This window comes from Rattus norvegicus, chromosome 2 (genome assembly GCF_036323735.1).
Source record: "Rattus norvegicus strain BN/NHsdMcwi chromosome 2, GRCr8, whole genome shotgun sequence".
Classification (NCBI taxonomy): Eukaryota; Metazoa; Chordata; class Mammalia; order Rodentia; family Muridae; genus Rattus; species Rattus norvegicus.
In genome coordinates, this window is record NC_086020.1 from 113,993,576 (window position 1) to 114,020,016 (window position 26,441).

A 26,441-nucleotide genomic window follows, 5' to 3' on the forward strand; every position below is an offset into this window, starting at 1 on the left:
GAAGAGATAGGAGGCTGGAGGCCGCACCTGGAAGTTCAGGAAGGCGGGTGAGGTGTAGTGAGTGACAGACCCGGGGAGGGGGTGGGGGGAGTGATGCTAGGACTCAGTAATGGAAGGGGCTGGATTAGCCACGTGATGACAAGGAGGCGGAGATAGGCAAGCTGGAGAGCAGACTGGCAGGCGCGGGAGGGGTGCGGAGGGGTTTCGATCTGAATAATTGAGGAGCGATTCAGCAGCAGCCGCTGCCTCCTGCCTTCCTTTATCACCACCACCGCCTCCATCTCAGCTGTAAGTGCAGACCGCCGGACATTAGCATCCAATCCAGACCATCACCTCCAGCCCCTCTGGTGAGTGGATGCCCCCTTCACCACAGTCTGTGCCCCCTCTGCGGCCCCTCTCTTCCCAGCCGGACCCCCGCGACTGTGATGAACCACGGAGCTCCAGACACCCGCAGGCAGGAAGCGGGAACATGGCGCGGAGGTTGAGGGCGACCTACGGGAAGGGGATCCCTGGAAAAAAGAAGGAGCGAGGTCAGGGTCGCGGGGGCTCCCGCTGGGAATGGGGCCCCGGTAACGTCCGCGATGTAGGGACGCGCGGGAGCTGGCAGGTGGAGCGCGGGCTGGCGCAGCCTCCGCCGCGGCGGGAGCTCGAGGCTAAGATGCTGGGAGCAGTGTGGCCTCCCGGGTCTCCGCAGTCGCGGGGCCCATCCTGTCCTCCAAGCCTATGCATGCACCTGATGGGGCAACTGGGCTCTCGGTCTGGGACTGAGCCCTTGGAAAAAGGAGAGGTGTTTTCCGGGCTGCAGTCCCAGAGGAAGGCGGGGACATCAATCTGTCCTTTTTACCAGAGCAAAACTCTTCAAAGGGACTACAGGAGAGCCCGGCGCCCCGACTAGGCTGGTGCGCCACGAGGGGCATCTGTCCCCGGCCAACCGGGAGACTGTGCGGCGAGGAGGATGTGACGGGAGAGGTATCCGGGTAGGTTCCTGCCTAGAGCCCGAGGCTCTCGAGAGGACTCTTAGCCCGCACTGCTTCGCCTCTTTAGCATGGTCTTTTCCCCAGCCCCAAAGTAATTCAATTTCCCACGAATTCTGAGGGCCAGAGTAGGGTGCCGTGGCCCCGAGCCTCCTGTCTCCACTGAGTCACCCCTCCTCCCCCGCCAAGTGTGCATTTTACATCACGATCAAACAGTAAGGTAGAAGCTGTCAAATGACTGACAGAGAAAAGATGAGGGAAGGTGGGAACAGCACGGCTGTCTCCTGTTCTTGGTAGTGATTCCGCTACGTGTAAAACTCGGTTCATTGAGAGCTTGAGACCAGAGGCTCAAAGGATGTTCGCATGGATGGCAGAGGCAGTGACTGGCCAGAGTAGCTAAGGGTTGAGAGGATAACCTGCCTCCCTCCGGGCTGAGAGAGCAGGGGAGCCAAAGACCAGATGCTGTGTCTCTGTCCGTGGTGCTGAAAGTTGTGTGCTGCGAGGTAAATATCTGGGTACTGGTGGCATCCGCGCTGGCTGGCCAGCTTTCCCTGCAAATGAGATCTAACACCAAAAGGGCATTGTCTCACGTTTACCAAGAAAACAAGCGAGGATCCTCTGCTTTCCCAGACTTTCTGTGGACATTCACAGCATGTCTGGGTAGAAAAAGAAGGGGGACCTGCCGTTCCAGGATATGGCTTAGATGATCTCTCATTCTGCCTGCTCTGAGCCGTCCAGTTCATAATGTGTTGAAAAGGCCGTTAAGGATGCTGTCCTGATAAACACTTCTGTAGCTTTTAGGAACCAGAGAACTGTAAGGCTACAGAAAAAAAAGTGAATTAACTAAAAAGGAGATGGATTGGGGCTTGGGTTATGACTTTTCTCTCTTTACACTTCTCTTACCACTGTGTGGATTTTGCATCCTCCAAACGCAAATTTTAATATGGTGTAGGTTTGTTTCTTTAACTAGCATCCCATGGGTAAGATGAAAAAGGGGCTGAGGCAATGGTGGGGGGTTGGTAAGAGACTATTTACTGAGTACCTACAGTCTGCTAGACAATGCCATCTCATTTAAACCTCACGCCAACCCTTAACGCAGATGGAAAATCTGAGGTTAGAGGTCTTGAGTCCAGAAATTGCATTCACTCTGTGTTCTGCTTAGCTCCCATGTCCAAGTCACTTTGGTGATCTTATTCATGCATGTAACTTTCAGCAGCCGTGATGAGACGTGGAGATACAGTAAATGACAAGGGAGGGCTGCTTTCTCCTTCACACACTCCATTCTCTCTCCAATCATTTCTTCTTTACTCTGCTCACCCACCCGCTGTCACTCACCCCCGCCCTGCCAACTGTCTTGTGCTTGCTACAACTGTTCACGCGACTTGAGCTCCAGGTTTACAGAAACAGGTTGGATGCTAAACCAGCAGGCTTTCCTGGAAGGACAAGAACCAGAAGAGTAGGACAGTGCGTCTGGGAACTCAGATATGCCTTCGTTCTAGATTTGTGCTGCTGTATTGGGGCTAGAATGGTGGTGAACGTGTATGTTCGGCAACACTGTTTTACAGAAAGCACAATGTGGGAACCCAGGGATCTCATTCTTCCCAGTCACTTAATTGAAGTTAGTATCTGCATCCTGCAAATGTGTTCCAGAGCCAGTACCCTTCTCACTCACCCACAGGGCCTAAAATGCTTATGCACAGTGCCTCTTGTCACCTTTCATGGGACATCAGTGTCACGACACAGCACAGATGCCTAACATATAGACAGTTATTTCTCTCACCTTTTTCCTCTTCTGGTTCCACTCCAGTGTCTTCGGCCTCAGTGTCCCTGGAACACACAGTCAGTCTTTGGTGACATGTTTCCCATGAAGCAGTTCATAAACAGGGATGGTGCTGTGGCTGTCCTCAGTATTCCCTGGTTATCTAACCTTTCCCTGACCCAGTCCAACGGCACCATTTCCCCAAAACTGATGACACTAAGCGATTCTCCATGCTTCAAACGGACTTGAAAAGAGGCTCTAAAATAATCTAGGAAGAAATACAAATCACTAAATTGTGCCAGTGTTTATAAAATGCTTCCCACAGGTTAGTCACGATGCTAAGTCCTTTCATCTATTATTTCTTGGGGTCTCCCCAATTCTCCTAAGTACTGAGCTTCATCAGAGGTAGTCCTGAGGTTGCTGGCCACTCCAGCAGACTCTGACAGCTCATTCACTTCTCCTTGATTCTTTTAACAGCCTGTAGTAAAATCTCATCTTCATTCTTTGGATTCCTGTAGCCCTGGTGAGTAGACATTTTTACAGCGAATTGATGGTGCTGTCTTGCTCCAGTTTAGAAATTCAAATTCAATCCAAATGGCACTGAAATGCAAATGGATCCTCCATTTGTTGTTAGCCATTCCTCAGAGATCCCCAAATGTCTTCTTAATGCCATTGCCAACAATTTGCCTCAGCCCCTCCTGAGGCTTAGTTAAGGCATAACTCATATTACATTCACATTAAATAACCCCACAAACCTAAAGACGCCACTGGCGCTGTGTTCTGGGTCCTATGAGCCATAATCTTAAATCATATGGAACCTCTCTATCCAGTATGGTGGTCAAGAGCTACATAGACCCATTTAAAGTCACCCTGTAACTAAAATATTTATAAGTCAGTATCTCATATTTCAAGTGCTCATCGACCATAGGTGACAAGTAATTATCTTGTCAGAAGGTCTGTTAGAGAGCGCCACTTAGAAAGTTAGAAAGTGCAAAAACAAAAACAAAACAAATAAACAAAACCTCACAGCAACAAAGAACTAGGCATTGAGAGAAATTAATGATTTAAGACTCTCTTTGAAGCTTCTGACCAGAAAGGAGAAAAGAATACTTGTGCCTACTGTGTCTCTAGTCCCAAAGATGGGCAGAAGTCCAGCCAGCAAGGAGCTCCCTGTCAGCTGTGAGGAGCTGGTAACCTCAGGAGTTTGCTTCCCATAAACTCTGTGAATGGGGTGGGTGGTTTGGTTTGGTTTCCTGAGTTCCAAACTAGAAGTAACCTTACTCTTGTCCACAGTTCAAGCACATAGTCATGTGTGTCTGTCTTGTCTTAGCAAGCACGTTGTGATAAGCCGGGGAGTAATAGGGGGCTTAAACCAGGAGTACAGGTGCCAGTTGGTGCCATACACACCCTCCCTAGACTCCCTTCTCTCATCTGTAAAACATTCATGGGATTTCCATCACTGCCCCAGACAGTGTGGGAAGACTGAAGAACAGCGAGGCGAGAGTACTTTTAAGGCGCGTGGTTGAATACAATGGTTGATCATTACTTACAAATATGATAGAGCCAGTGCCCAAACAGGGTAGTTCAGGTGGAATGGCTTCTGCATGTATTTTAAATATTTAATAATAATAATAATAATAATAATAATAATAATACATTTCATCTTTACCTTTATTTTTGTTTAAAAAGCAGAATGTTGCATTTAAAATTTTGATTGTTAAAATTTCCCATTAGTTAAGTTCTATTAATAGAAACTGTGCATTGCTTATAGTTTAGTTTATTTGAACCTGAACATTTCCCTCTCAGGAAAAAAAATGTCATTAACTAAAGGGTCTTAGTGTCTCAAAGAAAACTGCTATGGTGTTAGAGATTCAGAAACAAAGAAGGGTTTTCCTCAGTGCAGACGGCGAGAAGGATTAATTTAAAAGAAACACTTTATTACTAATGAAATGAGCGTCAACCCATCTCACAAGTGTGAACAAAGATGACCCTATCTCATGCATTGATTAAACCAAAAGAAAGGTACAAATCTATTACTTCAACTGGATTCTTGAGGCTGCATTAAGTATCCTGGCCTTCAATAGGAGCATTTGTAATGTGATTCTCTAGTGAAATCTGTGTGGGTGGTCAGTAGAACTCAAGGATGCAGCTAGCATGGACCCCCAAGCCTAGCATCTATCCCTGTACTTTGTTTGCTGCTATTCCTGCCTCAAGTAGGAGAGCTTTCATGTACAGCCATGGCCACATTTGATTCTTAGCCATTCTCCTCTTTCAACACTAGGCCAACAGGGAGCTCAGATAATGTACAAGATAAGCCTGCAGATGAAGTTCCCCCGGCAGATGACTGCTTTCTTTAAAAACATAGAATATTAATTCTTTGAGAATTTCACATACTCAGGCCACATACTGGATCATATTCACCGCCTTCCCCACACTCTTCCCCTCAACGCCTCTCAGAGATCTACCCACCACCCTACTCCTCCCTACTTTAATTCTTGATTACATTTGTTACAGCTGTTGTTCATCTTGAAGACTCGGGGAGTCCTTTTGATACTCCATCAGCAGAGCCCCTAAGAAATCAAAATGAGACTGCCTAAGAGGAATCAGACTCTCTGGCAAGACATTTTCTTTCTCAGCCATTTTGGTGTGACAAGGAGATGGGTGGTGACTTGCAAGATGCTCTGCCAGGGAAGCAGATCAGACAGACACACTCTTGGGTGGCGGCCAAGCCTTCATTCTCAGGCCTTCCTCACACATGAAACTACATCACTAAAGGAAAGATTATACGAAAGGCAGATGACCCTGACCTAGTAAATCACCTTAGTTTAACCAATCGGCACCTTCGGTTGGAAGTCAACTATTTGCATAGTACAAATTGTTTGTTTTGTGGATGGGCCTAGGTTTTCAAAAAGCAGAAATGCTGTTACTCCGAGCTGAAATGAGCTCAATATTCCGTGTTTGTTAATTAATGGAATTCTCTGGGTTGTTTTTATATCTAAAGGACAGAGAATTGATGATTTAGTTCTGACACTGGCCTGTAGAGCATGCAGTCAATCAATAATCAATAATGTGGTCTTGTCCTGCCACAGACGCACAATGGCAAGGGTGCTTGAAGTCTTACAGTCTGGCACAGAAGCACTCAAAAGTACCTGCTGAATTCAGGATATCATTCATATGCTTACTGGCCATAGACTCAGCTGGTGAACCCTCTCTCAAGAAATGAGTATCTGGGTTGGGGATTTAGCTCAGTGGTAGAGCGCTTGCCTAGGAAGCGCAAGGCCCTGGGTTCGGTCCCCAGCTCTGAAAAAAAAGAACAAAAAAAAAAAGAAAAGAAATGAGTATCTGGGGCTACTGAGGTGGCTGTGTGGTTAAGGGCACTTGGAGAGGACCTGAGCTTAGGTCACAGCACAAATAGTGCCTCACAACCAAACTTAACTCCAGTTCCGAGGAACTCGACTCCCTTTTTCTGACCTCTGCAGACACACACATGGCACACAGACAGACATGTAGGCAAGATGCTCATGTGCATAAAGTAAAATTACTCTTTTAAAAAAAGAAATGAATATTTCCTAAGCTAAAGAGAAGGTTCAGAGAATAGGTAAAGTATTTGCTGTGCAAACACGAAAGCCAGAATCTGGATCCTGAGAACCTATATAGAAGCCAAGCGTGATGGCTTCTGCCTGCAACCCCAGAGCTGGAGGACAGGGATGAAGAGAGATCCACAGAGCTTGCTGACCAGCTAATCTGACCAATCAGTGAATTCCAAATTCAGTAGAGAACAAGAGAGAAAGATACCCCACATCAACCTGGCCTCTACCCATGTGTGCACCCTCATACACACATGCACATGCATGCATGCACAACAAACACACACCACAACCACACGTTGCACATGCATGCATGCATAGCACACACACACACACACACACACACACACCCCACAACCACAAACAAACACACACAGAAGAAACAAAAAAATGGATGTTTTCATGGTACAAGCTTTTAACAAATAAAACAGGACACAAACCTAGAACACCACAATTTATTCTGATATTCCCAGTGCCTCAGTGAGTCGCAGGAAGTAATACTAGCCAAGATAGTCTAGTCCTAAGAATTATGTCATGCTGACACCATCAAAGGACAGGGAACACGTCAGCTGCCGGGTCTTAGATTTCACTGGGCTGAGGCAACTCCATAAGCTCTAAGCTTAGATTGAGTTGTGTGTCTTCTTCTATTTTCTTGTCGCTTTTGCACTTTAACTTGTCATTTTCTTGACAGGATTTGGTCAGCTTTCATGGTAGTGACAGGGATTGCTATTGTTATGAATTCAGAAGAAGCACAGAGTAGCACGAAGGCAAATACATTAATTATGGGAGAGCCCTAGGGTCTGATGGCTCGCACACGGGTACTTTTTCCTGGAATAACCAGGTCTGCTTTTAAGGGTGTTTACTGGGAGGGAGGGAGGGAGGGAGGGAGGGAGGGAGGGAGGGAGGGAGACACAGAGAGAGACACAGAGAGAGACACAGAGAGACAGAGACAGACAGAGACAGAGACACAGAGAGAGAGATAATTCAGTACAGCTCATCAATAAACAAATGCTTAGAATTAATTGATTCTTGTTTGTCAAAGGCAAAATTTTCCTACCCAATAAGCCAACTTACAAGTGAGCAGGCTGGTCTCCACAGCCCTTTCATTGTTTGAAATGTTTTTCCCCTTTGTTTCTTCTGTTTTATCAGTGAGGAAAAAAAAACTGGACCCAGGCATTGAGCATTCTGCAGATAAAATGGTCTTCCTAATTTGTCTTCACTGATGGTTTATTAGAGATCTAGTCTCTACCAAATATTGTTATACTGCTATGTTGTAACCACTACATAATCCATCTCTCTTACTTTATGCCCACAGAAATCTAAGCTGAGCATAGTCATCCAAGTTAGTGGCAAAGGGCTCCTTTCTCTCCAATCACTGCATCTCTAAACATCATGCATCTTTCTGTTATCCATGACAGCTCAGTTAGGCAGCAAGTTTAAGTCCTTCTACCAAACTCTTTTACCAAAGTAGAAAGTGGAAGGACTGGAGTGCCTCCCTCTCTCTCTCTCTCTCTCTCTCTCTCTCTCTCTCTCTCTCTCTCTCTCTGTGTGTGTGTGTGTGTGTGTGTGTGTGTGTGTGTGTGTGTGTGTGTGTGTGTTCCAACTTAGTAAAGTAGCCCCAGGACTCACCAGCAAGTTGATTAGCTATTGCATAGGCCAGCTTCTGTCTGTGTGGGTTTAGTTAATTTGGGATGTGAAATGGTCTGTGAATCTAAAGACCTGGTTTCCTTCTCAACTTCCAAGTGTACAACATTTGAGCCAGCATCACTTAAGGTCTCTTTATCTTCTGGGGAAATGGTTCAGTCACAGAGGGGTTTGCCAGGCAGGCATGAGACCCTGAGTTCAATCCTTAGAATCTACATAAAAGTGGAATGTAGTGACGTGTACTTGTAGTCCCAGTGCTGGGGAGGCAGAGGCATGCAGACCAATCCCTTGAGCTCACTAGACAGCCAGCCCAGAGGCTATCTGAGAAAATAGGGTCAAGAGGGACTGAGGAAAAAATCCTGGGTTTGACCTCTGACACACACACACACACACACACACACACACACACACACACACTCACACAAACACACACTCACATTCACGCAAACACACATACTCACACTCACACAAACACACATACTCACACACACGCATACAAACACACTAGGATCCTCAATGCAATTAGAGTTGAGAAAATCTTAGATGGAAACTTGCTAGTCCAGAAAATTGTGCTTGTGTGGGAGGATTCCTGGTTTCTTCTAAAAGCAATGGTTCTCAGCCTGAGCAGCACCACCTCGATAGCAGGCGTTTTTCATTTTCATGGACACTGTCTTAGTCACTGCTCTATTGCTGTGAAGAGACATGGCCATGCCAACTCTTATGAGAGAAAGCATTCCACTGGCAGCAGGCTTCCAGTTTCAGAGGTCAAGTCCATTGTTATCATGGTGCAGAGTGTGGTGGCAGGCAGGCAGGCATGGTGCCAGAGAAGCAGTGGAGAGCTACATCCAGAGAACAGACAGACAGACAGACAGAAGCAAACAGACAAACAGACAGACAAACACTGAGCCTGACATGAGTTTTGAAGCCTCAAAGCCCATCCCCAGTGGCAAGCTTCCCCCAACAAAGACACACCTCCTAATCCTTTTCAAATAGTGCCACTCTCTGGTGACTAAGCGTTCAAATATATGAGCCTATGGGGGTCGTTCTTATTCAAACCACCACAGACACGGAGGAGAGAGCATGTACTGAGTACACTGGCCAAAACAAGCCTTCAAAATAAGGCTTGTTCCATGCAAATGCTAGACATGCTCTCCTCCACGACAAACGCTGCTCTAAACTGTGTCCTGCTCTTGGTTCCTAATCATCAATTGGTACAGAGAGAATTTACTCTTGCTCGCCTCCCTGAGGTGAAATACACCTTGTGTGAGATATGAAACAACTCAGAAGCTTTACCAGGCTCCTACAGATTTTATTAAGAAGCTTTAAAAAAAACTGGGTCAAAAATCAGTGTTTTAAAATCATCCTTAGGGCTCAGTGGGTATAGGAACCTGCCACATGACAATCCTAGGGACCCGCATCATGAAAGGAGAGAGCTGGATCCTAAAGTTGTCCTCTGGAGTCTACGCACATGGCATGACATGTGTGAACTTGAACATACCTGAGTACATACATGCACATACATGCACAAATTAAATAAATGTAACAGAAATTTTATTTAAAAATAATAACAAACCAGCTTCTAAAAGCTTCTACAAGAAGCCCTCTCCAGTTTCAGTAGGGCCAGAGTATTAATAAGTCAGCATGATGTGAAGCCCAAAGGAAAGATTTGGATTTAGGACCCAAAATAGTAGGTCATGGTTCTGAACAGTGCCCTCCTTACGGTTTGTTGGTTTATGGCTTTTCTTTATGATGCATGGAGTTATCTAGAAACCCAAAGCTTAGACCCCCTTCCCAGCAAATACCGGTAGCAGTCTGACAGTGGGAGGGGCGTGAACGTCAGCCGTGGCATATACGGCACACCATATGCTACAACATGCTGTGGAGGAATGTCTGAAGAGACCAGAGATTCTCCAGGGGTAAGTGAGGAAGGAGGAAGGCTGCTGAGGAAATTCGAACAACAGACGTGCTAGCCATGCAAACAGGAACGACACACACAAGGACCGAGGTGTGGCCCTGGGAATGGCAGGAGTCTGGAGAGATTTGACTGCAGTGGGGGTGGGACTGTTCGTGTAGCCTGGAGATTATCCTTTGAACAGAGTGTTTTCAATGGTGTTTTAGGCAAACCACTGGAGCCAAGTCTAGTTTGTGGCATTCAGCAGAGTCAGAATCTAACCCTAGAACTAGAAGATATTTCAGAAATCATCCCAGCTATCTCCTCTCCCACTTCACAGCTATAAGATACTAAGCTTCAGAGACACTGAGTTGTCCAAGGTCAGCCTCAAGTTCACACCAGTGTCAAGACTTCAAGTCAGTGTTCTCTGCACTCTGCCTGCTCTGCCATGCCGTCAGGAACCACCTGAACATAGTCCAGTGACACGGAGACTGATTTTAAACACCAAAGAGTCTATATGTTTTCTGTTGCTTATTACTAAGATAAGATTCTTCCCTACAGCCTGGTAAGGATGGGGTCTCTGGCTGTGCCCACATGACTGCATCCTCTTCAGACGTGCATCCTCCCTCAGAAGGGCACACTGGCGCACTAGCATGCTTCTCAGCCCCCACCTCACACGTTCTCCCTTGCCTCCTCGCTTTAGACCGGCAGGGATTACAGAGACATAGCCTGAACAGAAGGGATCTTAATCTCCAGTGATTCTGTCTGTGCTTGTGTATCAAAGCCCATTTTCTACATGAGAGAGCCTTCAGAAAGATGATGCAGCCTGTGGCTGAACGCATCAGATGCAGAATTGCAGATCCCAGAGCTCTGATGAGATCTGTGGTACAGTTCAGTTCCTCACCTTGCATCAACATAATTCTAATAATTTATCCAAGTTTATAGTGTAAGATTTCTTGTCTCAGTCAAATCAATCTGAATATTTGAGATTCTGAGATCATCTGTTTCTTTTTTTTTTTTTTTGGTTCTTTTTTTCGGAGCTGGGGACCGAACCCAGGGCCTTGCGCTTCCTAGGTAAGCGCTCTACCACTGAGCTAAATCCCCAGCCCCGAGATCATCTGTTTCTTACCTTTCTTGTCTTGCTATTTTTCTTTCATCTTTAAGACAACTCACATCTGGTACAAATTATCTAAGCTAACGAACTCGCTTTCTAAGAGTAAGAACCTGGACCCAGAGAAGGAAAGCCACTTGCCCACTTTTGCGTGGTTAAAGCAGGATTACAGTTAGAACCGTACTCTGCCAGGATGAGCATATTTTCCTCCATAACAAACTGCTTTTGCCAGGTCGAGTCTCAAAAGTCCCTTCCCTCTCGTTACCCAGCCCTCCCAGAGTAAACCCAGATACCTGTCTACATGGTGTCCACGGGTTCGTGTCAAAACCTTGTCAAAAGTTGCCACAGCTTCCTCTCCACCATTCAGTACCAGTTCATACATCCCATAAAAAAAGCTAGCTAAGAAAACACTTAGAAAGCTTTCTGGTGCAGGAAATACGTAAAGTCATCGTTCTGACAATGACACCACAAGGAAATAGTAAACGCACAGAGACAGAGGCCAGGATCTCTGCAAATCCTGCAGATTTCCACCCACCATTCAAAGTAAGGTGATTAGAGAGTCAAAAGGCAGGCAGTAGAGTAACATGCAGAAACCAAGAAAGAGAAACAATACAACTCCAGATGCTTCTCTTCCTTGGAAGCAAGGTATTTTCCCTGAGTTAACCAGTATAATGTATTTCATATTGTATGTACAAATGTATGCTGATAAAATTTTTCTGACCCGTGGCACTATTTTGTCTAAATTGCTTCTGAGGAATCATTTAGAGGTAAAACTTAGATTGTGTTTCAGTAAAGATTACACTGAGAAGAAGCCAGGTCACTGACATGAACATTTGCAAGTGAAGATGTGTGGACAGAGGAGTAGACTATGGGACACGCTGTGACACACCAAGGCTTTCAAAACAGGTGTTTTCTATGCTTTGTTTTGCTTTATCTTGTTGTTCATTCATTTTGTTTTGGGAGGGAGGTTGCAAGGACAGAGAGTGAGTATGAGGAGATGGGGAGATGAGGTGGGACTGGGGTGTTATGATGTGAAACTCACAAATAAGCAATAAAATTTGAAGAAAAGAGAGAAGAGAAGAGAAGGGAAGAGAAGAGAAGAGAAGAGAAGAGAAGAGAAGAGAAGAGAAGAGAAGAGGTCAGGGAGAGGGGTAAGAATTAAAAAAAATAGCTTTCAAGGCAGGGCTTTGTAGGGCTTTATTTTCTCTCATAAACCTATTGTGTACAAAAACTTGTCTTGATCAGTTCTGCCAACACCGATCTCCCAGAACAGAACCAAGAGATGCTTGCCAAGTCCCCAGAGGCTGACTTGCATACACAAGGTGCTGATCTCACCATGTGTGGGGTGACGTCATAGCCTAACCCTGCCGTAGAAACCTCAGAATTCATGGAGCTCCGTGGATAATCATGAAGAGGCTGGGTGCTTCCTGTGAGAGAGCTATCGTTTGCACTCTGTGCTGAGTCTGTGTCTCTCACTTCAGAAGATATTATGATCTGGCCTTGCTCTGAGCAAACCAGCAGATAGCTTGTCCTAGCCAGACACCTCCACTCAGGACCTTGACATTTGAAATTTAATATGGAAAACAGTCCTAGGCTGATAACTCCTTTTCAAAGTGCAGATGGAATTGGCTCTCATGTGGGTTCGGTTTTTGGTTGGTTGGTTGGTTGGTTGGTTGGTTGGTTGGTTGGTTGGTTGTTTGTTTGTTTGTTTGTTTGTTTGTTTTTAACCAGACAACTCCATTGCTTCTCAAACAGGCCAAATAACCTGACTTTCTGACTGCCTTTGCTATCCTGTGCTGACCAGCTATCCTGGCCCCAAACAGGAATAAACTATGCAGACAGTCTGGGATTGATTTTAGATTCTGTCCAAGTCACAAAGCTTTTGACACACTTCCCAGCATCCTAAGGCAGAGAAGGAAAATATCTGAATGAGTATAAGCCGCCGTGCCAGAAATAAATTCGTAATATAGACAACTAGAATATGCCACTATAGAGATCAGCCATCAAAATAGAAGCGAGACATTTTTCCTTCAGTGTAAGCTTAGCATATGTGTACTCTGTCCTCGCCTAAGCGCAGTCCCACCATCAGTTATAAGTGAAGACTATTGTGCTATCCCGGTGCCTGCAAGTCTGGTGCTTTGGGAGGTTAGGGCAGGAAGATTATGAATTAGAAGTCAGCCTGTGTTTCAGAGCAAAACCTTAACTCAAAAAAATAAGTAAGTAAAAAACCCCATTGGACAGCGGGACGTTGTGATGTCATCTCTTCATGCACCCAGCTCCACGAGAACAACAGAGTGCTCTTGGCATCGAGGACATTGGGGAGGACTTCTGATCATCTCAACAAGTACATTTACACGCACTTGGTTCATCTCTGAATTAGGTGTTGCTGTTTCCCTTCACAAAAAAGTGTCGGAATTTAAATGAGTCTCACAGCAGTGAGTTAGGGTTGAATGTGTTATCACATAGCACAGCCCCATCCCCACCCCCACCCCTCCCATCCCGGGTTTTGAATTCTCACTGAAGCAGATCTCTCCTATCTCAGCTCACCCTTGGATACCAGCAGTAAGAGTAACTAACGAGCTTACCACTACCTTAGCAGCAGAGAACTGGACCCAGGTTTGCAAAGATTCGGTTTGAAACTTTAGATAAGTTGCACAGTTTCTAAGACTCAAGTCACTTCATCTCAGGGGAAACAATCTCTTCGTTCATTCACTTACTTATTCATCCAACAAATGTGCTTTAAAAATGAAACTACCAGTGAGGACAAACTGCTGATAAAATGGGAGCCACAAGCCATGACATTTTTGTTGAAATAAAAAAATAATGCGAAATCCCAGCCCTCTGGGATCTGCGGAGGAGGATATTCACAATTAGTGCTTTGGGGATGGTGTCTTAATTGGGGAGGTGCTTCGAATTCTTCTTGTGTAACTGCCAGGGAAACAAGTCAGAACTTAGGAAAAGCAGAGACTTGGAGCTCAAGATTCTCACAAGTAGGATTTGTGGAAAAGAGATTTTTCTCTAAGCTATCTAGTACATGGTGTATCTTTAGACTCGATTTAATAATTCTAGAAGCTCAGGATATATTTCTATATGCCAGGGACTCATTTCTTACAGGCAAAACAAAACCACGGCACAGAAATGAAAGCTGGTAGGAGATGGAGGCAGACGGGGCACTGAAGGAAACTGGGAACGTGGGATTTGAATGGCCATTTTGTTTCATTTATGAGAACTGTGGTGTTTCCTTATCTGGTAGAGTATACTGTCGAGAAAATATTGAGTGAGTGTCTTCATTTCATTACCCGTTTCTGTGATAAAATACTCTGACGAAAGCAACTTCAGAGAGGACTGGTTTGTTGTGGTTCATGGTTGGGATTACAGCCCACCATGGCGGGGATGACACGGCGTCTGGAGCTTGAGGAAACTGCTCATATTAAGAGAGGCAGAGACGTAGCAATGCCTGCTTGTTCACCCTCTTCACTGTATGCACTCCAGGATTCCTCTATCAGGGAATCAATGGTTTCCACGGAGTAACATGGGTCTTCCACATCAATGAAATCCCCACAAGCATGCCCAGAGGCCCATCTCCCAAGACTTCCCAGGTTCTGTCGAGTTGACAATTAGCGCGAACCATCAATGCAAAGAGTAAAAAAAAACAAATCAACAAGAAAAGAAGAGGGGAGAAATTATCTTCTTTTTGCAGGGCCTTTCTATATAGGGAAGACAGGGCTGGGATCATCTGCTTGTAATTCCCCGAGTCGAAGCTTGGTCAGTATCTTGGACAAGTTCATGGAAATAAATGAGTAAATGGCCAGCCCTTCTCAGTAGCAAATCATTCCATTAGTCGCCAATTTCCAGTAATCAGTTGTGGAGCAACCATCACGAAGCCATTAACTAATAGATTTTCCCTAACCATGCCTGGAGGCCTAATTTGCACACAAGAGCCACATTTGGACTTGCAGGGTAATTTTCTCTTCAGGCAAGGCACATCAAAGCTTTTCCTTCATAAGACCAAAACCGAACCAAAATCAAAAGGAATCCACCGTCAACAGAAAATAAGGTAATTTCCAGCCTAAACTCACAGCTCAGTGCTCACATAGGGCCAGGTTCTTGTTAAGGTGTCAGATAAAATACAACCTCACAGGCTGTTTAAGATAGAGCTTGTTGCATGATCATCTGATTGACTCACTTTAAATGCTAAAGCAAAATTCAAGATATTTCATTTCCTTTTAAAAAGACTTATTTCATTTTTAATGGTGTGCGTGTGTGTGTGCGTGTGCGTGTGCATGTGTGTGTGTGTGTGTGTGTGTGTGTGTGTGTGTGTGTGTGTGCGCGCGCGCGCATTACAGACAGTTGTGACGTACTCTACACAGGCTCTTGGAGCAGAACTCTCACAGATGGTCTTCTGTGAGAGTCGTACATGCTCTTAAACACTGGGCCATCCCTCCAGGCTTCTGCTTTATTTTTAAACAAACCACAGTGCAAAACTTGTTTTGCTTGGGGGTCAGCTGCTTGCAATTATTATTATTAATTATTATTATTATTTAGATAATTGTTTCATGGCAAGCTTCATGACTCTGAGACTAATAAAACTCACATCTGCTGGTCATTGAGTTCTGACAGAGGTGATGAGTCTAGAACACCTGCAGTGGGGTCACCAGGGAGGGATCATAATTGGAGGGTGACGGAAGACTTTAATAAGACTGGATGAGCTACAACTTGAAGGGAAGGAGAGGAGAAAGCCCAGGAATGGTCAAGTCAACTGAAAATTGTGTAAGAGACAGACCATTGCTCGGCTTGTAGGAACCAGGGGCTCTGTATCTATGTTAGATAATAGTGGACCATTTACCCCCATGTTTGGAAAGAGCCTCAAGACCGTCAGAAAGCTAAAGGGAGCGTGCTGTTTCCCTCCTCTACCTTATAAGAAGGCCCCCTTTCTCTCTCATCTCAGGAGCCATTTTACTTACAAAGGGATTAGGGAAAATGAACAGAGCTGCAGAGAGAGAAAAAAACCAGATGAGCTCGGCATACCTAGAACCAAGAAAATTCCAAAATGGTGGATTTGGGTAGTGGTTCCATCCTAGCCATCCAGTGACAAGAGCCTGGCCTCACAGACTACAGCACCCATTGTCCTTCTGGTCCTCTGATCCTCATCTGTATGACAGGAGGGCATCCTCACGTTGTAGTTGTTTCCTTCTTGGAAGCAGTCTATTACTAACGTAAAGATACACTTCCCTGATTATGTTCCATTCAGCTCTGTTTCAACGTGGGCCCAAGCCTCTGGGGACTAGTTTTCCTCATTTTCTGTTCTGCCCTCCACTTCTTGGTTTTTTCACATTACTTTCCCACTGTGGCATTTTCCTCCTTTTGATGGTTTTCTTCATTTTTCTATCAAGAGCAGGGAGGAGGCTGCTTCTTCAAATCAAGAAGCTGAGGACTGTGTTATCCACAGGACAAAGAGGCATGAAAGACAAGCCAAAAATCTCTTCCCCACACCATTCAGTGGGAGACACCAACCTTGTACTAGCAAGGGAAAGCATTCTTTCCTCCCTACTGACTTAATTTTTAAAATGCTCTCTTTCTTTAGCAAGCTTTGGGCTCCCAGATAGTCTGTAAAATTTTCCTCAGTCCCTAGGATCCTATAATCCTAGTTATATTGTTGTTCTCTTTTCCTTGGAAAAGAGGGTAATGATTTATATAAGTCTATTCTAACTGTGCTTGGAAATAGTCACCGTACACACACTCACATGCACACACAAGTTTCTAGCCTTCTTTCTGCAATGGCCCTGTCTAACTTTGACCTGACTGAAGGTCAGAATAACCATGGCTGCCTCATTCTCAAGAACAGCCAGACTGATTGGTCAATGGCATCTTCTCCTGAGCCACAAGTGCACTGGAGTGCCCTCCCGTTCCTGCCTTGCTCATCTTCCCCGGAGCTGAGCAGGGTCTCCCCAGCCTACTCTTCTCTATCTTACTCCCAGCCCCACTCTCTACACAGTGCATGGATACCTCCATTCCTTCTTATGACAGCCCAGTTCTCTCTCCTCCTGCCCATAACAAGGCTATAGGCTTCCTCTCAACAATCTAAGATTCTGTGAGAAGAAACAGACCATAAAGTTGAAAGATATCCTTAAAGTAAATAAAGAATTCCGCGTGGTTCCTGAGCTAGGTCAATGGAAACCTGAATCTTCAAACAGTCTGCAGCTGGGGAGATGAGGAAAGTGAGCATTACTGAGGAAGTACTTGGCAAAGTACAGGATACATTAACATTAAGGTCAACCGACCGCCCAGAACAACAACAGTATCAGGTCAACCAACCACCCAGAACAACACCGGTTTCAGTGCCTGTCCTTGGTTGATTCTATCGCTGAGATACAATACCCGAAAAAAATCAACTTAGGGGAGCAAAGGTTTATTTCAGCTCATAATTCTAGATTGTGGTCCATCACAACAGGGAAGTCACAGGCACTTTATGACATCAGGCCATACCACTTCCACGGTCAAGAGCAGAGAGAGTCAGTGCACGCATGCTTGGTGTTCAGCTAGCTTTCTCTCCTCTTACAAGGTCTAGGGCCCCAAACCAAGGAATGGTGCTGCTCTTAGACATCAAGATATCCTGAACATCAACTAGCAATCAAGACAATACCCCACAGACCCAGCCACGCTGATCTAGACACGCACTCATTAAAATTCACTTCCCAGAGTCTCTAGGTTGTGTTAAGTAGACAATTAAACTGACCAATCAGTGTCTTGATCTAGAATGTACCAGGCATTTCATACCATTAACAGGAATTTTGACAATGATCCTCAATGTTAAGGCAAGAAAACTATGACTTAAACAAACAAACAAACAAAAAAGATCTGTAAACAGATAGGCAAGGGAGAACTGACTTCAAAAACTTAATAGGACTAAAACACGAGCAACATAAAACAAGACTAAAACCAGTAAATTCTGCCTCTGGAATTCTGGGACCACTGCCTGTAACTAGCAGTGTGACGCACTGGGTTTCTGGTTCCTTGCCTGTAAAATGAGATCACCAGCCCTGACCCCACACACATCACATCGTTTCTGTTTCTGTTTCCTGTGTATGAAATGAGATTACCAAATTTAATTATTCCTTTCAGAGCGTGTGGTCCATTTGTCATATGCCTCCTCCACAGGGCCAGCACCCCTCCTCAACAACCAGATTTCTATATAGGAGAGGGCACTGCACACTGTGGGAAATGTCTCAGAAATAATTCTGCTCTCCAAAGAGAACCTGTCGTTCCTATGGCTGTGATTACACACCGCTCAGGCTGGCTTAGAGAGCACTCATGGCTGTTTATCCCCCTGCCACTCAATGGCACTCTGACGACATTTGAGAGGGGAGGGGTGTGCTAAATACTGTCACTCATGTGTGTAAACATCATGAACTCACACAAACCTTTTTCACAGGAACCTGTTATAAGGCCATATAGATGTTAGATTGGGCTGATCATCAATAGTCAGGGATTCTTCACTTAATAAAGGGAATCACCCAGATTCCTACTCATCCTGTGCTCACTGTCTTCTTATGGAGACAGCTATCAGAGCTAATGCACTGGAAATGGCCCTGGTAAATGCAGCTGAAAACCAGGGACAGCAGCATTAAATATAATGCAAAAATACGACGATCTATTTGCAAAAGCTTGCATTATTCACAGACTCAGAAACAGTGTTTGTTGAACTAATGCAAGCACATCTTCTATGCAGCAAAAGGCCCCCAGTACAAATCTATTCAAAACACAGAGTGGCAAGAGAGAGCAGGGAGGTAGAAACAAGATGTCAAAGTGAGCATTCGGCTTACAGAAGCATCAACGTGGTGTGATGCCTTAAAATGGAACAGCGCTGAGAGAAGAAAGAACGAGATCTGATAGAACACTTTGCATTAAACAATCAAAACGTAAGTTCCCTCTAAGCCACCTAGAGTATCAGCATGGCCTGACATGTCTCTCAGGCTCACCTTAGCACTACCCACAACAACCAAGAGTAGAAACAACCTAAGTTGCCCCAAATAGTTCCACTGGCTGAGGAATGACACAGAAAATGTGGTCCAGACACAGCTGAGAATCCTCCATTCACGAGAGGTGTGAGATCCTGCCACCTGCATCAATGTGGCTTGCACTGGAGGTCACTGCGTGAGATGGAAGAAGTCAGATACAGAACCACGAGTCCTATATGCTCACACTCGTATAGAGACTCTTAAAACATGGATCTCAGGAAAATAATCTACGAAGCTGAATGTCAGAGGGTAGTGGCCAGAAGCGGGGGGAGGCCATACAGAGGAAAGACAGAAGACGTCGAGCAAGGGGTGTGAAGTTACAGTTAAAAGGAAGAATTTGTGGGTCTCTGCATCTGCTTCCATCACCTGCTGGGTGGAGCCTCTCAGAGAACAATTATGGTAGGCTCCTGTCTGCAAGCATAACAGAATATCGTCAATACTATCGGGGGGTGGGCTCCCTCTTGTGGGATGAATCTCAAAGGTTGGTGTCCCCATCTCTACATTGGAGGTCTTGCCAATGACAGGAGGTGGTCATTTCATGTGTCCTGTTACTAGGAGTCTTAACTAGGGTCCCCCTCATAGATTCCTAAAGAGTTCCCCCTGTCCTGGGTCTCTAGTTCATCCCAGAGATGCCACCGGTCCAATTAAGGACAACCTCAGGGAATCATGTGGAAGACAGGGAGGAAGGATTGAAGGAGCCAGAGAGGTCAAGGACACCATGAAAAAACCTACAGAGTCAACTAACCTGGACCAACGAGTGCTCACAGAGGCTGAACCACCAACTAAAGAGCATGCATGGGCCCTCAGCACATACGTAACAGATATGTAGCTTGGTCTCCGTGTGAGATCCCTGGCAGCAGGAGCAGGGGCTGTCTCTGACTCTGAGGCCTGCCTTTGGACCTTTCCCCCTAACTGGGCTGCCTTGTCTACCCTCGAAGATGCAACAAGTCCTATGGCAACGTGATATGCTAATGGAGGCTGATAGCCATGGGAGGGCAAGACAAGGGTAAGAATTCCTGCCAGGCTGTTGAGCAGTAAGACGGTTAGAGACAGCAATGCACTGACTGCACATTTCGGGAAACCGAGGAAGGAGCCAGTGAGACAGCTAAATGGGTAGAGGTGCTTGCCACCAATTCTCATGACCTGGGTTTAATTCCTAGAACCCACTGGATGGAAGAAGAGAACTGACTCCCTTAAGTTTTCCTCTGACACATAAACCATAGCCTACACACATACATACACACACATAATAAAGAGAGAAAGAAAGAAGAAATTTAAGTAAAAACTAGGAGAAAATTTCGAACATTTTTACTACAAGTAAATGATAACTATTTGAGGAGTTACATATGGTTAATCAGATTCAAACATTATACACTGCTGACTTCAAAATACCTCAGTATTCCCATGAATAGGTATAATTTGTCTTAGGCATCAAATAAAAGTAGGTAAAAAAATATCAGCAGGGATCTTTGGTCATTATGTTAACTCTCGAAGCTAGTTTAACAAATGAAAACAGTGCTCGTATCTCTTTTCCCCTACTTTTTTGGGGGGGTAGCTGAGAATCAAATCCTGGGCCTCCTGTACCCAGGCAGTCTTCACCACTGAGTTATATCCCCAGTCTAGAAACATCCCTCACACCAAAGTTTCACAGTGCCCAGATAATGTTTTCCCTGAATCTGAAAGTCTTGTCACTGTCTGTGTGGTTTAATAACCCAGCCCCATGAGTGGAGAGCATGTACAGAGAGCCAGGGGTTCATGGGATTGAGCTTGTCTTCCTATCTCTGAAAGTGTTTGGTTCCTTTGGTTATAATCGTGCATTGTGTGAGGGTAGAATCCTTCTTAACAAAGCCAACCAGTGTGGCCTCCCAAAGTCTAGAGAATAAGGGAGAGGCAGAGCAAGATACAATCTGTGCATTGTGAGTTCGATCTGCTTGGTTGTTTTGTGTGCATTTAGTTACTGGTGTGTGTGTGTGTGTGTGTGTGTGTGTGTGTGTGTGTGTGTGTGTGTGTGTGTGTGTGTGTGTGATTATAGGGTGTGCATGCTATGGCACACCTGTAGGTTCAAGAGGACACCTTTCAGGAACTGGCTCTCTTTGCATCATGGGATCTGGGATTACACTGAAGGCACTTTTGAGCCACCTTGCCAGAACCATATTTGCTGGTAGTGACTTGTTTTGATAAATAGACCTTCATTAGAACATGGGTGGATTAATATCCCTTCCTTGAATAATGAAGACTAGCCAGTGTTTAGTTGAACATAAACTTACCAGAGGGAAGAAGTTACTGAACAAGAGTCACTCTGCGTGTACAATATGGCTTACATAAAGAATAACTGAGAAGAGGCAATAGCAGGCCTCGCAGTGGAGCGCTATTGTTCTAGTTCACTGCATTCTCCACAGTAGCAGTTATCGCTTCACAGAACCAGAAACCCTTGACAGGGAGCATCTCTGAAATCACTCAGTCCTAGTGATTGAGAGAAACACATCTTCCCTGGTACTCAGAAGGCAATGCGACAATCATTAAGCAATCAATTCTAACAATCCACTTTTGAGAGAGAAAGAAATTTCTGCTCCTATAACCACCTGAGAGCGAATGTAAAATTTGGCTTCAAGGGAACCTTAGTTGAGTTAATGCTTTTAAGCCATTCATTTCTTATTAACATACCGGTGGGAACTTCTTTCATGAGCAAAAATAAAAAGGAATAAAAAAATCAAGTTATCTGAGGATGAACACGCCATTTAAAATCACTAATTTCACTAATGTGTAAGTGGGTCTCCTGCATATTAATACTAAAAATCTGTAGGAACACATTGCAGGGTTTTGTTTCTGAAGGTTACAGTTCAGGAGGCAATGTCTGTACAATGGGTAAACATAGTCACGTGGATGTATGTACCTGTACATGCATACTCACATATGTGCATGCGTGTGCGGGTCATAGGTGAATGTTGGCTCTTGTGTGGTCACACTATGCTCTAATTTTTTGAGACAGGGTCTTTCTCTGAACCTGGAGCTCTTTCAGTCAGCCAGACTGACTTGCCAATGAGTTTAGAAATCCACCTGTCTCTGCTCCCCAGTTCTGGGGTAAAACATGCACGCATGCATGCACATGCCTAGCTTTTGGCATGGGTTTTAGGAATCCAAAGTCAGGTCCCTGTGTCTGCTTAGCAGACATTAACCAAATGAGCTACGTCCGTAGCCCCCAGTTGTCGATGTTACCGTGGGTTTTCTGTGTAGTAGAACTCCTGTGTAAACTTCCCAAGGTAAGTCACTACCCGGAAGTTCCTAGCATGGAAATCAGCAGCTCACATCGCTCATCTGAGCAAGGCCACTCACAGAGAGAACAATTTATATCAGGGATAAGCACTATTATAAGAAGAAGAAAACACTACCCCTTCTTTTTAGGTGTAAAGAAAAGCTTAAACAAGCCAGTTTCATACCGTAACCTTGTATTTACAGCCCGCCCACCCCAAAAAGACCCATTATTGAAGCCCAACTTTGTAATTCTCCATGCAAAATGTCACTGTAGGAAAAACCATCGGATTTAACTCTGTCAGCTGACATTTCTCATATGAAGTGGGTGTGTTCCCTATTTGAATTTCAGCCACACAGTCTTAATACGGAGCCACTCAAACCTTCCATGGTGAAATGAAAATAAAACTGGCTATTAGCCCAGACCACTCTGTGTATAAAATCCAGAAAGCTAAAAGGAAAAGCATTGGTGGGAGCACCTTCTGCTTGCTCCTTAGGTTTTAGCTTTGGGGGGGGGGGGGGAGTTATTGTTGTTGTTGTTGTTGCTGCTGCTGCTGCTGCTGCTGCTGCTGCTGCTGCTGCTGCTGCTGCTGCTGTTTGAGCTGAAATCTCACTATGCAGCCTACCCATCCTGGATCTCACCAAGCTTGGCCTCCAACTTGTAGCAATCCCCTGCCTCACAAGTGCTAGGTTACAGGTGTCTTCACCAAGTCAGTTCCATGTGGTTTTGAGAATCCTAAGGCTCAAGGTGTCCTCTTGAGCTGTGCTTATGTAACTTTCTCCTGATTTCAAATGAGATGCAGGACAGCTCACATACCCTGAGAAACTTCGGAATTCCAGACACCTCAGCCTCCAGTGCTTAGTAATATAAGCCAATGTTCCTGCGTCAGGCAGTCACGTTAGCAACACAACAGCCACTTCTTGCTTTTGGATCCAGGAGCGAGTCTGTCTCTAGACCATAAAGACACCCAATGACCAAAGGACTACAATTAAATGTCCTTGATTCCCAACAGTACTACTAACTGTATTTATTAGTACTTTTATAAACCCTCATTCTCTAAGCTTTTTCCAGTGAGCATCTTGTTTAATCCTTAAGACAATGTCTTCTAGGGAAAAACTATTATCATCCCGATTTACAAAAGGAAAAACAGTAATCAGAAATGTGCTCAGTTAAGTAGCAAATGGAGGGTGACAGGGCTGTGATTTGATTAAAGGAAGTTAGACACCAGATCCCCACTCTGGCCCACTACTGTGAATTCTTCCATTCCAAGGCCCCCAGTTGAGTGACACTCTTACTACATGGGCTACAAGTTCCTGAGAGTGAGTTCTGTGGGTGCCGGTGCTGCTCCCTTCCACTTCTGTTACCTCGTACCTGCCGATTGCAAAGGTCAGCATCCTTGAAGAGTTTAACTAATGGAGTTGAACGTCTCTAGATTGCAAGATTGGGCAATTCCTCTGCCTTTCCTGGGAGCTGATGTGGAACCACACAACTTAACATCCATGAATACCACCTCAGAGCTTCCTGACCTGCAGCAGTCCTGTACATGCAGAGCGTTGGTTAGAACTGGGAACTGTGACACACACCTACAATCCCAGCACTCAGGAGGCCAAGGTAGGAGGACTGCTGCAAGGTTTAGGTCACCCTGGACTGCAGTGTGTGCTCAAGGCCAGCCTGGAACACATAGTAAACCATGTCTCAAGGACAGACAAGTAGGACCAGTAAGATGACGCGCTGAGTCAAGGTGCCTGCTGTAAGCCTGCTGACCTGAATCTGATCTCCAGGCCCCACAGGATGGGAGGAGAGAACAGATTCTTGCAAATTGCCTTCTGAAACCCCACATACCCACAGTGACACATGTGTGCAATACACACACACACACACACACACACACACACACACACACACACACACACATGATAAATCAATCTTGCAATGAAATAAAATCTTAAAACAAAGTTTGACTTGGGTTTTATTTAGGTCTGAATTTTTGTTTCGTTTTCTTTTTAATGCTTTCAGACTTAGTGCTAGGCCCTTCAGATGTTAGAATATGTATTTGCTCACAACCCTGTCTGTAAGGGAATTGCTATTAAGCCTCTTAATGCACACATGAGAAAATGAAAGATTGTGGACACAGATAGACATGCCCTGGAGCTACTGACAGCATAGCCCGTGTTTCTTAGGACTGTCTTGTCCCAAAGGTAGAGCATTACTGATATCAGTGTAAGACTTATGGTAGTCCAGTCAGACTGGGCTTTCCCCAAATCACGTCGTCAGTTTGTAAGTAAAAAGATTCACATTGAAGATGCCTCGCTCCACCCCAGATGGACCCAGAAGAAAAAAACCAGGGCACAAACTAAAAGAGTGCAGGGAATGGGCTGTGCTTTCTTGTGATGCAGCCAGCAAGGGCCTAGACCATGCCTAAGAGCAAGGACTGGCTGCATCCGGCCTGATCCTCCTCAGCCATACTTGCCCTCTCGGCCAGACCCTGTAATCCCTCTGTGGTCTGCACCAGAGGCTCAGCTGGACTGCAGAACTCCTTGTTCCCTGGGGAAATGAGCTACACACGGTGGAATGCGGCCTTACCAGTGGACCCCCCATCATGTGCCACATTAGAATGTCTATATGACCTGTACCTGGCCAAGAAATCAGCCAGTTCGTCATTACTTCCTCTTCCTCCTCTCCCTTCTCTTCTTCCTCCTCCCCCTTCTCCTCCTCCTCTTCCTCCTCATCTTCCTCTTTCTCATCTTCCTCTTCCTCATCTTCCTTTTTCTCCTCTTCTTCTTCTTCTACCTTTCTCTTCTCCTCCCCAAAAGGCAGAGTTACCACAGAAACACATCTGCAAGAATGGTGTAGCACAGCACACGTGGAAATCACAGGAAGGAGAAACAGCAAAATGCCTGGAGACCCCTCTCTATCTGACTAAGCAGAATTCAGAAAGATATGACGGTGGGGTTTTCAACATCAGCATAACGGCCTCTTTGAAAATTGTTCTTAGACTGGCAAGATGACTTATGGTATAAAAGCACCCGCTACAAGCCTAAATGCCCGAGTTTGATCCCTATGACCCACTCAAAGGTAGAAGGAGAAAATCCAGTGCATAAAGCCATCCTCTGACCTTTAAACACACACACACCGATTCTATGGCAGGCATGCTATCCCACAACACGTCATGTACACTTTCAATATTAATAAATAAACCATTTTAAAAGAAAACTATTTTTAAATGAGATGCCACTTCATCCATTTTTACCTTTGTTGGGAAGATTGTAGTGGGCAGGGAAGACATAGCAGGATATATTTTAATGGGATCGTGTAACTCTTGAAATAGCTCACATGCAGAAATAGGAGTCAGTTTGTGTATGGCAGGGAAAAACAACCTTTAGTATTTCTGTATTTTCTGGGCTACACTTATTTGGCTATTACAATCATCGCCTGGTTGTTGATGCCCTTAAGGAAAGCCATGGCACTGAAGAGCTGCTTCAGCAGGTAAAGAACAAAGTTTGGATTCCACAGAACCCATGCAAAGGTCCCGTGAGCACTGCAGTCTATCCTTAATCCCAGCACATAAGAGAGGGAGACAAGGTTCTAAAATCAAACTGGTTAGCAAGACTAGCCCTTGTTGGCTAGCTCTGGGTTCAACTGAGAGACGCTGCCTCAATGTACTAAGAAGACACCCATGCACTCTGATGTTCACATGCATAGGCACCCACACACATCTCAACCCATAGACAAGAAAAAAACATCCTTAATAGAGTTTGTTGTAGTAATGCACCTGTAGTTCCAGAACTAGAGAGGCTGAGAAGGAAGGACGGCAAGTTTGGTACCATGATGCCAGCCTCAGCTATATAATAGCAAGGATATAAATAAATACATAAATACATATACATATACATATATATGAATATATTCATATTAACACAACATTTCAACTTTTTTTATGATCATCCAGGTCATATAATGCCTTAGTGATTCACTGAAGTGTACCTCACAATAACAGCTGTGACAATTAAAACCTCCCTTAAAAAAGAACCCTACATACACTACCCCCATTTAGTCCTTCCTCCAAGCCTAAAAGTAGGCTGAAGTCATAGAAAATCTAATATGCAATACCTGAGGTCCTGCACAAGTTCCCACTTTGCTACGTTGCCTCTGGACTGGCCATCCTCAGGTCATCCCAAGCCCTTTGAGAATTCACAAATATTGAGCT

General features: G+C 45.0%; 1 protein-coding gene across 1 annotated transcript in view; it reads left to right on the forward strand.

Moving 5' to 3' along the window:
- The first annotated feature begins 205 nt into the window (after positions 1-205).
- The window catches only part of Slc7a14 (solute carrier family 7, member 14), a 106,030-nt gene continuing 79,794 nt past the window's right edge, over positions 206-26,441 (forward strand). Inside the window, exon 1 of the mRNA NM_001134615.1 lies at positions 206-347. The gene's annotated coding sequence lies outside the window, so the exon portion shown is untranslated. The remainder of the gene's footprint in view (positions 348-26,441) is intronic.